The 16,731-nt window shown below is 37.4% G+C and overlaps 1 protein-coding gene across 1 annotated transcript in view; it reads right to left on the bottom strand.

The window, feature by feature from the left end:
- Positions 1–16,463, bottom strand: part of PLAT (plasminogen activator, tissue type) — a 106,127-nt gene extending 89,664 nt beyond the window's left edge. The window contains exon 1 of the mRNA XM_044082983.1: positions 16,056–16,463. The gene's annotated coding sequence lies outside the window, so the exon portion shown is untranslated. The remainder of the gene's footprint in view (positions 1–16,055) is intronic.
- Between the last annotated feature and the right edge of the window lie 268 nt (positions 16,464–16,731).

Raw genomic sequence — 16,731 nt, forward strand, 5'->3', positions numbered from 1 at the left:
CTGCAAAATTATTCTGAAAGCCTTCTGTTGCCTCCCAGTGCAGCACCATACTTGTGACCCAAGAGATTTTTTATTTCTCTTCCCTACTCATTTCCTCACCCCAGTGTCTGATGTGCAGTGATATAAGGTTGGTACAGTCGAGAATGTCAGTCTGTGGATGCCCTTGGCATTTGTAAGGATGGGATACATACCTGTAGTAAAACCACCCTGTAATCCCTGCTTATAACCATTCCCCTCCCCAGGATAAGTGAGCTGGTAAAATATCACTGCCTTTCCTTTCTGCCAGTAAGGTCCTCAAGCACCAGTCAAACCCATGTTTCCTGGGCCATTGTGAGGATTCTCTTCTTCTGCACCCCTAGTATTGTAAAACCTGGCATTCAGCACATGGTCAGCTATATTTCATAATAAATTAAATAAAATAAATTATATGAGGCTGATTAATACAACTCCAAAGTTCGTAGGTTAGTACTAGGCTAACTGCCCCTGAGGGCCATTTAAGCCTATCCATGTGAGAATCAACCCTGTACCTTGTGTCTTTAAGGTAAGCATCTTAACCATTATACCAGCCTCAAGGTAAGCAGAATCTTGGGTATCTCATATGAACATGTTTATATTACAAAATAATATACACACTCACTATACAAACCATTACACCTACATTTGTACTTCAGCTGTTGTAGGTTGATTGTGGGTCCTAGAGATGCGTTTCAGTATAGCAGTCCAAGATTTTAAATTTAAATGCAGCAGCACTTTGGAAGAATTACACAGCAGTCAAGTAAGGGTCATTCAGATAACTTGCTCTGACTGGCACAACAAGTTTGTAACGTAACAGAAATGAGTTGTGCCTTAATTCGTGCAATGCTTTCTTATTAATTTGACAGAGTAAAGGCAATAAGAATGTTAAAGGTAATATTTGTAGCAGATACCTATGCCATATATATAGGGAAGACAGAAAGGCCTTTAAGGCGAAGAATTTATGAACATGTAAATGACATCTCTAAAAAGAAAGACACAAACGCCTTTTACAAGCACTATATACAGTGCCCTGATATGAAACTTAAATTTATGGTACTGGAGCAGGTTGCACAGGACCCTAGGGGAGGAGACTGGGAAACATTCCTGCTTATATGGCAATTAAAATTAGACGCAGCTAGATCCCCAGGTTTAAATGACAGTATTAGTATTTCAAGTGTACTCAAACTACGTAAAGTGAAACTGTAATGTTATATATGGTTATATACATATTACATATATTTTTTTAGAATTTTATAGATAGAACATTAATATAATATGGTTGAAAGAATGTTTTTTAATAGTGAACAATGTGTCTGGAAGTATTTTGGTATTAATGTATTGTTTTTTTGTAAGTATATGGCTTGTTAAACATTTTGCAATGCAAAAATGTGGGTGAGGTTTTTAACATTTGTTTTTTAAAGGAATTCAATTGAAGTAATTCTGACTGATTAAATTAACTTAAATTGAAGCAATTAAAAAAACACCATGTGACCAATGGTTATTGTATTTAAGGGCATTACTTTTTTATGTTTGTATCTTGATAAAGCCTGGTAGGAACCAGGCGAAAGCGCTTGAGATATTCAATGTTTTTTGGATTTTAAAGGTTATTAAAAGACTTTAAAACTACAGTTTGCTGCAGCCTGTCGTTTCTCTGCTGTGGACTTTGCTGTTTGTATTCGTTTCTGAGAGACTTGTTAAGATACCTATGCCACCCACAACAGCTAATGTCCCTTTTAGTCTGGAACAGTTGCGACTCACCTCTGCCAGTCCACTTCACTGAGGCAGTACTGGGCAGTACTTACAGGATGAGAGTTGCATAATATGCACAATGAAAGGGAGAAGCTGCAGAAAGTGCTGTCTTGCGATCTTGGGTTGAGGGTGATGATCAGTGGCAGTAAAATACTGGGTGATAACAACGTTCCTCTTAAAGCTTCTTTCAACACTAGAGATGAACTCTACTTCAGAAAGACTCATAGCTGCATAGAGCTTGAGGAAACTGGATGTCTGTGGCATTAGTCACAGCTTCAGGAACAAAACCGCAGGGATAAAGAATTAGAAAGGCTGGGGGCAGGGAAGCTCTATCAGTCTCTGTGGCACTGCTTTAGAGTGTGAGTGAAACTAAACAAAGATGTTTAAGGAGAACTACTTGATTTCACTGTAGTACAAAACTTCAGAAACAAGAGCTATTTGCTAAGACCCTGTTACATTTGTTGCATAGTATCTGACACATAACTAAGTGTGTGTGTGTGTAGTAATGGATGGAACTTCCAAAGCATGTAGCATGTTAACTTCTGCAATATTTATGATTTGTGGCTCATCTCATCCCACAAAGCGTACACATTTTCTTGCAGGGAACTTTTGGAAAATAACAGGGCCGGAAAAGCAATAATGATGTGGCAAGAAACAGAGTAAAATGCAGAAATGCTTTGCAGTAACTTAACATATCACACATTCTCTCATGTTGCTTATAGCACCAAAAACCTCACTTAAACGCAGTGTCCTAGCTTCTGTATAAAAACACTGCTTCTGTATAAAAAGGCAAACAGTGTGTGCAATAGATTAGAAATAGTTAATCTAACATTACGCATGTGAGATAAAGATAACAAATTGCAATATTACTCATGTGAAATGAATGCGAGAAGGGGAGATGCATAAAAACTTGTTTACATTATCAAATCAGATGTGACAAACATTTAAGAAAGGCTACAGCATTAGAGACTTGCAAACGATTAAGGAAGGCAGCAGCATTAGTTCTATGCTGTATTCTGATGGCACAGCATTATGGTAAGACTACAGTACTAAGGAATGAGCTAAGAGTGAACAAAAGAAGACATAGTCAACTTAGAAGAGGAAAGAGGCAACCAGTAGAAAGGCACACTGGGATACATGTTGCATTTTAATGTAGAGTTCAGAGCAGAAGACTTGTCAGCTAAATGGTGCCTTTTATTTTGATGTATTGTGATAATACAGTGATTGCAAGTGGATATGGATGACATGGTACAAAAACAATTCCTGCTGCCTTAATAGTCTTAATAAGACCTTAAATACTGAGTATTTTGTACATTAAGGGTAAATAGCCTGTGATGTGACTCATAAGCTTTAAACATTGTCATGCTTAAGGCATAATAGCAAGCGGTATTTGTATATCAGGATAACAAGAGATCTTCAGTAATGATTAGTCCTAATAAACTACCGGTGTCATCAAAATTATTCTCTTATGAGTACATACTTTGGAATGTGTTATCTCTTGGACATTTGGACTGACTTAGTAAAGCCTCATGGCACAGTTACAGTGTATATTTCTCAGATAGTAGCAAGGCTGAGATGTACAACAGAAAATCTACTGCAGGATTTTCCTCTGTACATTGTGTCATGGAATGATAAATATCCTGTTATGTTTTCACCATATATTCCCATTTAAAAGCTTGAAAAGGTCTAGTTTTTACAAATGCGCTAGGTTAGGTTGCTTCACAATGTAGTCATTCCTATAGTTAAAGTATGCTTCTAAACCTCTTAGCCCAAGAAATCTGGACAAAGCCTAAAATAACGGGGTGAAAAAGTCCTAAAATAGGGACATGTTTTAAATATTGCTCCTATAAACTTCAAAAGTTGCTAGAATAAGAGGAATTGTATTAACATGCATCTTCTAAAGGATACAAAGTCTGAAACTCAAATATCTGTCATATTTATTGACTTGAATTCTCAGTGATTTGTTAGAAAACCACAAATTTTATGAGCAACAGACCAAAAATATGAGGCAAAAATCTGGACATTCTGTGAAAATCTCTACAGTTGAGAGGTATGATAAGGCTCAAGCATTTTATGTTTTACTGTTTCCAGACTTAAGGACAGCCATCTAGTTAACAATTGCATGAGCACGTCTAGCTTTAGGATGACAGTTCTTACTTTATTCACTTCATTTTAATTTGCTGACTTGTCGTTCCAGGTGCCTAAGATCTGTTTTTTTTAATTTGTTTTGCCTTGGGATACATGTTTTGAAACAGCCTTACTTTAGCTTTTAAACTGCAGTTAAGACTGCATTATCTTAACAGTGGAATACATTTGTGTGTAGGAATTCTCTCACAGAAAGTTATTTGTTGAAACCTGTGTTTCCAGTCTCAGTGTAATTTGTATTAATCCAATTTTATATGTCCTGCATTGTCTCTTGTTAAACAGCTGCAGCCTTTGTAAGGTTTCTGCTTTATCTTCTGCACCACTGAATGTGGGCTGGCTTGTGCTTAAAAGCTGTAATCAACAAGTCAGCAAACAAAATTGGTATCAAATGTAAGTAAATTAACAGTCTTTGGCAAAAAAGGTAGCTATGCTAGGCAGAATGTTACTTATTTCAGAGCTGAACATTAAGACTTAAGAATTTTCAAAACAGCTGTTACGGGTTATGACATGATTTCCATGAAGACAATAAAGAAAAGATGTGCAGTCAGAGAATGTTGAAAGAGAAACTAGCCTTGAAATTGCACCTGGTACATAACTTTTTTTAATGTTTTCCTGCTCAGGTTGAATGGTATCCGTATATCCGTATACATGTAATCTTCCCTTAGAGGTTTATAGGCTAGCTGCCCTTGTCAGCCATTTTAAGCCTAGTCAATCTCCCTTTTTGTGCTTGAAATAACCTATCCCATTTGGTTATAGACTGGCCTTACCCATACTGTGGTCAATAATTATATAGTACCCCTAATGAGAATAACTGGGATCATACCATAGATGACATCACATAAGGTAAAAATTAAGTGCTGTTTTGCTTTCATAATTAACACATTTGAAAATTACAGGAAGGGGGAATCCCTAAAGAATAGCCATCTGGAAAACTTTAGGACTGTTCCTGCTGCATATCTACAAGCTGATGGTAACAGCTACCCTTAAAAGTGAGGTACAAGCAGTCATTTCCTATTACGTTATACACAGTCCAGAACTACAGCATTTGAATTTACCAAACAGGAAGGAGACTTGTAATTAGCACTGAAGCATATACTAAACCTATCAATGGTGTTTGCCTGAGATGTCACAGTTTTTGCAGAACTAGTGGTCTGAAGAGGTACTTGCTAATTTCAGTTGATCTGGCCTTTGCCCTTTAGTAATTGAAGAATATGTGTGCAACCACATTGAGCCTTGCTGTTAACCTTAAGACACGGTTAAGGGCTTTCATGCCTGCCACAGTGCCAATTTAAATTTAATGTATAGAGTAAGAAAGGAGTGAATTCAATGTTTTCACATTGATGCAAAAGTCAGTTCTCCTACATTCAAATTGACACCAAACAGAAGTAGCAGAACACGCTCATTACAGCAGCGCATCCTGGGTAGCAGATACACAGCAGCTGAAAGCCATATATTTATTTATTTATTGATTGATTGACATTTGATTTTATATAAGCTTCACACAAACTTACTTAAAACTTGCAGTAAAAAATGGTAGTCAGAGTCCTATCTACATACAGAACTTTTGGAAGATACATTTCTGCAGGGACAGCAAGGAGGGGGTGTTAAATAGGTTCATGTGGAAAGTCACTGCTGTAAAACAATGAAGAGGATGGGAGCGCCTGATTAGTTCTGTGCAACAATGTGAAGAAAGACGCAGATGCAAAAGGTGCTGAGATTCATTTCTTCCCCATCTGTTTTTTTTTTAAACAAGGTAAGTGCCATACATTTTTTTGTTCTGTGATATTTTTGTCCTGTGCCTGCTGACCATCAAGCCAACTGCATGCACCTGTAAACTTACTAATGAAGGCCACCACCAAGTAGAGTCCTGTGAACTGTAGGCATGATTCCCTGGGCACTCTTTGCAATGCCAACTCTTCTGTGAGGCTGCATGTTTCACTGGGCACTATTTGCAATGTCAACTTTTCTATGAAACCTTACAGTAGCTTGCACTCCTGCTCTTTGTCAACCCCCCCCCCTAGTATGGGCATATCCAGCCTCCTCTGCCACTGTCATTAAATGCCCAAATCACTCATTGAACCTGATACCCACTTGTGTTGTCAGTTAAGTCACATAATGTCATTTGCTTAGTTTCAGATGTGACATGAGCACTTTTATTTGGGGGTCACTTGCTCAGATTTGCAGAGTTTATACTTGGAGGTTGCAAGATTTAATTATAAGCCACTCACCTTTCAGTTCTGTGACCTGTGGGTAATACTGTCTGTCTGTATGTAGTAAAGTGATTTATGAGTGCTTTTAGTATGAAGGTCTAGCAAAAAAGTTTAGAAAAGCATTGCTTTAGTGGTAACATCTATTAGGTTTAAGTTAAAGTGCAGTGACCCAGCTGTCAGCAAGATTCATTTTGCTGTATATTTTCTAACAAAATCTATTTCAAAATCACACAAATATTCTGTTTTATTGTTTTTGCAAAACACAAGAAAAATACATTCCCAAATTCAAAGAAGCAAAATCTTGCTTTGGAACATTTAATTTGTTTGAGCCAGCGTTTCTAATGGAGTGACTATGTTTGGAGAGAAAGTAATTTTATTTTTGATATCCTGAATCTGCATTTGGCAGGTGCAAAAGTTTTACTTGGACATGTCCTGTGTTGGTAAATTTATAGAAAAGGGGAGACAATGTGGACCAAGCACTCTTTAGGTGCGGGTGGTTTTTACATTTGATACTGGTTGTAAGTTATTTATTAGAATTACTGGAGTATTTTATGTCACGTTTAGGTTTGCTTGTCAGATGTGCAAAGTTGAAAAGTATAGTAATAAAACTGTAATGCAGGGATGTACCCTGGAAAGACCCCAAAAGTACCTCACCAAGAGGATCAAAGGGCTCAAACAGATGCCATATGCTGCCCGGTTAAAGAAACTCCAGCTCTACTCAGTGGCATACCGCCTGCTCAGAGGCGATCTGTGCCTGACGTATAAGGCCATGTCTAACCCGGAATTAATGGACATGCTGCACCTCAGAAAATCCAAATCCCATCGAGCTACACACTCGAGAGACTTGAACCTCAGCACTAAAATAGGACATGCTGGAGGGATAGATTCATAACCCAGAGGCTCCCTTCACTCTGGAATAAAATCCCAGTCTAGGTTAGGCAGAGTCCCTCACTGACTCTCTTCAAGAGGAATCTTGATGAGTGGATGGGAGATCGTAGGTTTACCCCTCTTCTGTGTCACTGTTATACAGAGGCACAGTATACTAACCTCGAAAAAGGGCATAGCAAAATGAATTTAAAATGGGTGGCGAAAGCCAAACACACTCTGGCTAGGCTTATAAATGTCATAGGGCAGATAGCCTAGTATGAACCTATAACCTATAAGACTAACACTAAAAGAACATGAGTGCATTATGCTTTTATGTGCTTAGCAGGGAGTATTCTAACAGAGATGACAAGGCCACCTTCAGACATGTACGCATGGTTGTATGTGTGTGTGTGTGTGTGTATGCCTGAGCGTGTGCTTATGTATGTATTCCCATGGGACATTACACGAACAATAGAATACAACACAGAAGAATCAATTTATGTGTGTGACATACTGTAGGAGGTTTTAGTATGCCTGCAATGGACTGTCAGCAGATGAGCAAATGTGATCAAAGACATTCAACCAGGAAACTGGATAAGACTGGACTTTATTCCTATAGTTTACTGCTTAATGAAATCTGAAAATTGTATTCCCTGAAACCTGGTTGGGGTGGACCATCAGTGGTGGTAAGACAGTACCTCTCTAGTCTAAATACTGATTCTTTAACAAAATGTTGTGTCACATAATTACAAGACTAATTACAATTAAAAACAGAGGACTCACAAATCAATAGAAACAGACACTGGATCCTGCAGACGATCCCAGCATACTGTGCGACCATGGCCATATCTCCCAGTCTCTCACCACGGACTAGACTACTCTTAGAAGTAAGCTTCAACTAAGAAGTCTTTGCCTAGTTAAGGATTCGGAATAAGCATTAAAATAAGCTGATGAAAAGCTTTTCTGTGACAAGGGCAAAGTATTTATACATATTAACTCTTGGATTGAAAGAAAGCAGAAAAAAATTGCTGCAATTAGAGCAATACTTTGCAAATAATGTTAATTTGCCAAGGGAGATAACTGCTTAGAAAATTGCCGAACGCTGCCCACTGATAAACTGGTAATTATTTTTAATTATTTTTGACTCCGGAGGACCTGCTGCTGCCTTACTGTCTCCACTTGCTCCCCTAATTATCATGCAGAAGAGGATGAAAAATATCTGGGTTCATCATGCTTTACGCGGGTACAGGACTTTTTTTATCTAAAGCTTATAACCTAAGCAGGACATATTTGTGGGCACTCGACACTATGCAGGTCATTATACTTAATGTGTCCTTCCACATGCTGTGCAACTCACAGTAGCCTATTGTGTGTCCCTACTAACCTTTCTGATTTGCTGCCCAAGAATAGCCCTGGCTTTGACTAGGGGTCATTACACTAGCAAAATCTAAATCCAAAGGAAGGAGATCTGGTGTCTGAATAACTGACTTCCACTGCTGGCTGAAAATCAAATACGGGTTACCAGCACCCTCAGAGAATAACTCCCCAGCTACACTACTTGTCTACAAGCCATATATTCATTATTGACTGAGATGTGTTACTAGTCTGTCCAGGTATCATTTTGAACTGGTAATGTGACTGAATCTAAGACAAATAACACGTTAACATAGTGTCTGCTTTCTCTAAGTGATGGTGTAAAAACTCCAAATTTCACAAGAGGATCAAAAAGAGATGCAGGAACAGAAATTCACTTTGAGCATATTGTGTGTTGGTTAGCTCAGGAATTTGCATACTGATGACTCATATCGACATTTTTATAAGGAGTTTTTAAAAATACAACTGTAGCTTTGTGATCACTGTTTTAATTATAGAAAACAGTATAGAATGGATTATCACTCTTTATTACAACTATGTGAAAGTTCATTCCTTCATTCATTAATTTCTCAGTTCCTGCTTTATTCTATTCATAATAAAGGAACCATGGCCTATGTCCAAGTGGGTGCAAAGCAGAGATGTGCCTTGTAAATGTGGACTGACAGCAAAATTTGTACCCATCATTTCCACATGTGCCTTGTGTGAATGACCAGAATAGCCAGAGTTACCTTCAAATCATGTTCCCATTGGTATGCCCAGCTGGGACTATATTAGTGGTGATCTCAAAGTATTCACTAGTGACTGGCCGTCTTGTGATTGATCTTTTAAAGGAAAATGATCTACTTCCTATCCTTTAGTTTGTGTGATATTCCAGATGAGCACCACTTTTGAATGTAAGTGGTTGTTCTGGTGACTCACATAAGGCTTGCGTGTTAATTGATTTACAGTTGACAACTTGCATAACATAAAGCAACACATTCCATTGTGAGTTGCACATCCAACCAGGATGTACAAAGCAGAGCAATATGGTTTTAGTGTCTTTTGAGCACTGTAAGTTCAATGCTGCAGTGAGAAGGTGCCTGATTATGTGAAGTGATGCTTTTCAGGGAAAGTAATTTCTCACAGGATATGAAAAATGTGTCATCACTGCAAAGGAAGCTAATTCAGGAAAAACCTGGATGTGAGACATCATTTCCTGCATACATGTTGTGAGTTTCTTCCTATTTTGAGAGAAGAGACTTAACATTTGTAATATAATGCTGACACTTGGTTATGTCAACTGATTTTTGTTTCTTAAAGATACTTATTTAAGTTCAGTATTCTGATTGGTGCCAATTAATGTCTATAGTGCCATAAGTCTGAAGGGAGAATGTGAAAGAACTGCACTAGTTGATAATCTTTTGCAATTATATTACATAATTTGGTATGGTATAACACATCCCAGATCCTTCTTGCTGAACTCCTGTCACTACTGTAATATTTGAATAGCCAGTACTGGACAGCATTGTGTCACAGTTCAAAAAAACTCTTCATGTGCAGTTTTATAACTTATTAATGAAAAGACCACCCCATTGCTGTTTTTGCAGGTAAATGACACACTTCTTGGGGATCAAGTGATTTGTAAGAAGTTATATAAACGGTATTTGACTGTTGTCAGATTTTTGAACTAATCCCAGAAATATATATCTATCCTTTCCTGCTTAAGATTTCATGCAGAACAGTTAGGGATGCATTTTACAACTGCCTATATCCCACAGAAATGTTCTGAAATCCTACGGTTAGAGGTCTAATTAAGTGGAACTCCCAAATCCACTAACATCCCTCTGTCTCTTGCATTTTACCTGATGCTTAGTTATCACTTGACTTTCCATGGCATATGTTCCTTCCAAGCTCTAAAATATAGTTGGAATGATTTCCTCAAAACTATATGAAAAAATCTTGTAAGATAGTTAAATATCCAATGTGGATTATATTTGTACAACTGGGAGAGGTAGGTAGTTATTACAAGGAAATAGTATCATATCCTGTGTGGTTTGAATTAAATTAAAGGCCACAAGCCAAGTGCTTTATACTTAGAAATTATTCTGTTTCATGCTTTCTGCCTTTTTTTAGTTAACTTTAACAGTTTTATCTTGGAAAGTATTTTAGAAATTAGGGTACGTTTAGTATGTTGACCAAGTCTTATATTCCTTTAAATTTATGAATTGCATATTATTTTATTCGTTTGAGCTTTTTGTGGAGTATGTAGAGATAATATTTAAATCTGAGAGACTGAGTAATTGATTAAACATAATATATTCCTCTTGGTTTAGATTTAAATGAGATAAACTACATATATTAATCACTATGGCAGCTTTTTGTACTATTTTATCCACAAAGTTGTAGCGGGATTAACATTAGAGGTAAGCTATTAAGGTATTTAAAAGGCAGCGGGATAAGTGTCAGGGGCTTGGGGAGGTAAAACTATAAGACAGTGGCTCACTGGCTCCCAGATTAAGGCAGTTAGAAACAATTTGTGCTGACTGTGAATAAATAAATGTACATCGAACAGAAAGGATAGGTACCTGCTTAAGGCATATGCATACATATAGATGGACAGATGAAGAAGTAACCTCAGAAGGAGAGAAGGAGGAAGCTTTTAGGGCTTTGAGAGATAAGGCACAGACAGTGCATGAGAGTCCTCCAGACGTACTTAGAGACTTTATAGCAGTGAATCAGTTAACCACTGATTAAACTACACAGAAAAAGAAATGAGGTGAAATGGGACTACAAAAAACACTGAGACCAGAAGTTAAAATGCAAGAGTGAGAAATAAAGCTAAAAAAATTTCTGTCCAGAAATAAATAAAGCTATGGGGTATGCAAATTATAGGCTATAATATGGTTCTGTGAAAATGACTAGAATCAGGCTGGAATAGTTCTTAAAATATAATCTGGATTTGTTCTGAGAGCAATACTGCATTGTTGAAATAAGATGTAAGCTGCTACAAAATTTACTACAGTACCAAATGTGCAATGGAGTGGAAAAGGAAAATAGAGTATCTTTTCATCTATGGCAGCAATAAAGCAGGTTGTTATTAAGAAAAGGATAGCTATAAAACAGGACTGTATGGCTGGAGCACAGTACACATGATCTGGGTGGCACTTTTGTATTTGAAACGCTATAGTGATTTAACATTATTTGTGTGATCACTAAAGTGTGAATGGATGGCTTTTTCATGGAAGAACAAATTGCTGGTATACTGGAGATTTCCCTTTCCTCTAATATGGTACAACAATGGAATTGGTACATTTTATATATATATATATATATATATATATATATATATATATATATATATATATACACACACATAGCGGGGGGTACATAGAGTGCATCTCTACTCACACTGGGGGGTAGCAAGGCTTGCCTCCCTGCAAAATTGCTTGTGTAATGTGATTTTTTTCATTCCTGAATGTTGTTTGTATTTTGGAAGTTTCTCTTATTTGTCATCATGTTTGTGTGAGGTGATTATTAATGAGTTCTGTTCTTATTGGGGAGCCATATGGTATGTGGGTACTCATGAATGTCTTTGTAATTTATTAAACTGTTAATGTAGAAATCTGTCCCTAACATTTACACGTAGTAAGAAAACTGTTTTCTGAGTTTCTTAACCTTGAAATGGTTGTGTAAGCAAATAGGCAGAAGTCGCTGACAGTGGCAATGAGGCAGCAAAAGGAGCAAGTTGCAACGGTCAATTTTCACACTCCTGGGGGGGGGTGTGTGTGTGACTCATGTCTTACCTCACGTGAACTGAACATTGTTAAAGTACATCAGCATTCAGCCATTCATGATCACAACCTCAGCACAGGCAAGTCATTGGGGAATATTCCATGCAACTGTTACTGCCCAGCACTCATGCCAAATATAGTCACTGTCCCCAATACTAAGTAATGGGACAGTGATCCCTCATGGACTGCTACCTTTCTTGCTAGCGGGACTCCTGGTCCAGGGGTGGTAACAGTTCTCCTGCTTCACAGAGATACCTCTGTTAATCACAGCCCCCTACATTGTTAGCCAGAAGTGCTGTAAATGAGGAATGATTTACACATAATTCTTTCAAATTCCACAATCACAAATGCTACCATGTACAGTTAAAGGGCTTTGAAAGGGTCTGGGTGACTTGTAACATTAAGGACGCCTGCGAAGCACCAGTCCTATGTTTAGGTTAGGAGCGGACCCTCCCCGGGAAGAGGATTTTTATGGTATTTCTCTTCCTATGTTCACGATAGAATGGAAGACTTTACCCTCCCATTGTTAGGTTACCAGGCATCCTTTCTGAGAAACACAACCATTTCTTCCAGTTCAGAAATGTGGTTGCGATAATACTTAAGTACCGCCCACTGCGATAATATTGTGGTACAGCTAACCATGGGTACCTGGGACCTATCAGCCAATACCACAATAGAATACCAGGAAGTATAGTCAAACATTTCAGTTAAAATACTACCCATTATGAACAAGAAACACAACAAGCCTTATGCATACAGACTATAAATGCATGCAGAATTGCAATGACTGTATACAAATACATGTGTGAGATACTGTTAGAAAAAAATCAGACAGTTTTTGACATTTCAATTGCAGACTTGTGAAAACGCTAGGCAATAAACAATATTGCATATGTTTATAATTTTGAAAATAATTTTTATGAACTACAAAAATCAAGCACTTCTTAACCATGGGGTATTCTGAAAATACTGCAAATATGCTGCATTAAGTGGCTGTGCAGACAAAACTGTCCTAACCACTGTCATCCCCTCCTTACAGAAAGTACTGCCTCAACATAATCTGTAATGCCCCTACACATTCCCCATGTCCCAAATTTATTCATCTGTCATATGCCATTAGACAGTAAAAGGCTGCCAATGCTACACAGTGAGTTAAGGTAATGAATCAGCTACACTGCAGACTTAGGTTTGATTCCCAGAGCTCCCAGCTGAAGTGTAATGTGCTTCTCCAACTAAGTCACTTAATTAAATGAAATTAAATAAGACCAAAGTTAGTTCTCAGGCCATATCTGAAAACATGTTCTTGTAACTGTGTCTTATTAAGCAACCTGATTTCTCATTATTACCATGGAAATGAAATCACATTTTTTAAATAAAATGTGCTAGCTTTTCTGGAATACTTTTACAAAAACCTGAAAGGATATTTAGTGCAAGTGAATAATAGGTTAAATTACTCTGAAAATATATTTAGAATCTGATACAGTTGTTTATAGACACTTCCATTTGACCAAAATTCTTTATAAAACAATGGAAGTATAACTCCGTAGTACAGTTAGAATTTTTCACTTAATTTCCTAATTTGCTGACCCTTCCTTATTAAGATTTCACTAGAGGACCCTTTCCTATTTTTTTCATATAAAAGTTAGGTAGATTTAAATAATTGCCATGACTAAGTAGTGAGTCATAAGCCAGAAAGCCATTAAAGTCAAATTCCTATCAAAGAGATGAAGTCTGTTTACTGCTTAGAAAGTATGAAAATGTAGATAATAATCTTTTAGGATGATTAGTTTCCAGTCTTCAGTAGACAAGAAACGAATAACACAGCAGTGCAGAACAAGTTAGTATTCAGACTTCAAGTGACCACACACATTTCTGTCCATTTTCATTACTGCTTAAAGATTTTTACATGAATTCAAAACTAACAGAACACTTTAGGGTATGGAAGAGAGAAAGAGGATGACAAAAAAGACACTGTTTAGGGTGTGCAGGTGTGAGAACATTCTTCTGAAAATTAAGCAAAGATACATGCAAGACATATCACCTATAAAAGGAGTTTCTAAATGTCAGACACTATGACAGTCTGAAAAGTCTAGGATGATCATTAGCTCACTTTAAATAACCCAAATGGGGTGAACAGCAGAGAATTTCTTTTTTTTTGCTTCTTTTTCTTAATATTATTTTCTACTTAATGATGGCAATAAAAAGTGATAACGTTTAACATGAAGACTGAACACAGGAGATTAAATTTATTATCATTAGTACAGAACAATGACCCCTTCTACTTAATAATGGCAGTAAAAAGTGATAACTTTTAACATGAAGACTGAACACAGGAGCTTACATTTATTATCATTAGTACAGAGCAATGACTTACTCCTTCAGTTTGATACTGCCAACAGCTGAGTTCATAGTTTTGTAATCGTATGAGTGTGATTTGCTGAAATACACTTTGCTGATATGGAGGTCTGTTTGACATGGTGCGATACCCCTCAAAGAGATTTTTTTTGCTTATGGTAGTATCAGAGGATGTTATGCTTATGTGGAAGGAAAACAAAAATTGCTCAGCATACCTACCTTGATCAGCTATTTTTGCATTTGCTGCCTTGATTTCCATTATGACAAGTAATATTTGAATGATACAAGTGCTCCTCAGGGAAAAATATCAAACTACCATTACAACTCTTTCACCAGATAGCCACAGGTAATGATTGCCTTCAGCCTCCTACAAGCATGGTCTGGGTCAGAAACACAGGTTTGTTAATGCTGTACCATAAGTTTCATACCTCTTTGTCAGCTGTTTACTTACCTTGAGCTGTCAAACGTTTTATATTATATTACTCAAAATCTTTTTATCCACATTTATTAGCTGCTGTAACAGTAATACAGAATTTGCAGAGTCCAGTATGAGTGACCACATGTTGCTGAAGTCCAGTGTTCAGTGGGAGGTTTACCACTAAAAGTTTGCAGAACTCAGCCAGTGGTTCAGCAGTTTGCATATTAATTTGGAGGTTAGATCTTTCTTTGGGGGTAGGGGTGTAATTCTATACTAGGACCTCACTAAACCCTATAGCAGTACTAACCCTGCAGGTAAGAAAAGGGAACCCCAGCACTGGATGTACTACCTTTACAGTTAGATGGTAAACTGCTGTTACCTATGGCCACAAAGCCATTTAAAAATCCTGACAGTATGTTACTTCTCAAAACAACAGGGATAGCCTTCTGGGCTCTGAACAAGATAATTCCCTTATTATTTCCTAAATGAAACTAATTATATGAATGTAAACAGAATTTGTGGAGCAGCTGATCTTTATGTTCTATCCCATCTTAAGACGAAGATGAATCAGTAGGAATTAGGACCCACCTCCAGTTGTAAATACTAACTATAAACAGGTCACTGAAGGTGCAAAGCAGAATGGATCATGGAATGACCCATGTTATGAAATGAATGTCCCTTGTTTTACCAGTAGCACTTATTGTTTGGGCTTAGCTATTGTCATAAGGGCTGGAACCAAGTCATGTTGAGCCACGATAGGTGTTTCTTACCTAATTCATAGCACAAAGCATTACACTTGTTATTCTAATTAATAGATGCCTGCACCTCTCAGAGGCACTGTGTTACCAAAGGCAGACACTTCACATTAAGCACTACTGCTATTTTATATATTTCAATACTTATGACAGTGTGTGTTTGTACAAATCCACTGGACATATTTAATTCTCCCTTATTATTTTGTCTTTTGTACTGTTCTACATACTGAAATGAACTGTCCAGTTAATTTATACATCTTTGGACAGTAAATGTTAAACAAATGACCTGGAATTTGCTCTGTGCAAAACCTTGACAGTTTAGTTTTATCATCTAAACAATGCCTCATAGCTGGTTAATAAAATAAATAACATGCAGAATATAATTATCAATACTTACACAGGTAAGACAGAAAAGTCCCTTGGAATAATCTTGTCTTTCTTTGTTTGTTTCAGCTTTGTGCCTCTGCTGTTGATTATTTCTGGTTTGTCCCAGCTGTTAGCTTAGATTTGTGCCTGGTATTGTTGAGCACAGCTGATTGTTCTGTGTGTGCCCTGCAGCCGTTATTTTTTTTTTAGTTGTAGTTCAGGTTTGATTGATGCCGTTGTTCAGAATCGTACCTCAGTCCCTAATATGGATCCTGCAATTAGTTCTTGCTGCTGACAGTGCAACTCTTTAGATAAACAGAATGAGACAGTAAAGTGAACAAAATATAGCTTGGATGATGTCCTCCTGAAAAAGCACACAGTTCCCTTCTGTCTGTCTGAGTCTGTTGTATTTTGCTGACCCCTCTGAGCCTGTCTTTGAGGCAGTTGAGTTATATTCTCTACTGAGGAGGTGGAGCTATTTTTCATAGCAGGAGGGGGCTTAGCACTGATGGGCAGGTGGTGCTAAATGATACGAGTTAGTGGTGAAGTAAAAGGAAAGTAAACTACCAGGCCATTCCCAAGTGGGAGGGCTGTAGATGGTGTCATTATACTCTGAAGCCAAGGCTCAACATCCTGAGTCACCAAGTTAAAAGTTTCAAACTTAATTTCATTGTTGATAACCAGTGTAGTGTGCTATTTTCTTTTCT

Source organism: Protopterus annectens, chromosome 9.part0 (assembly GCF_019279795.1).
Source record: "Protopterus annectens isolate FY-2018-M chromosome 9.part0, PAN1.0, whole genome shotgun sequence".
In the NCBI taxonomy this organism is placed as follows: domain Eukaryota; kingdom Metazoa; phylum Chordata; order Ceratodontiformes; family Protopteridae; genus Protopterus; species Protopterus annectens.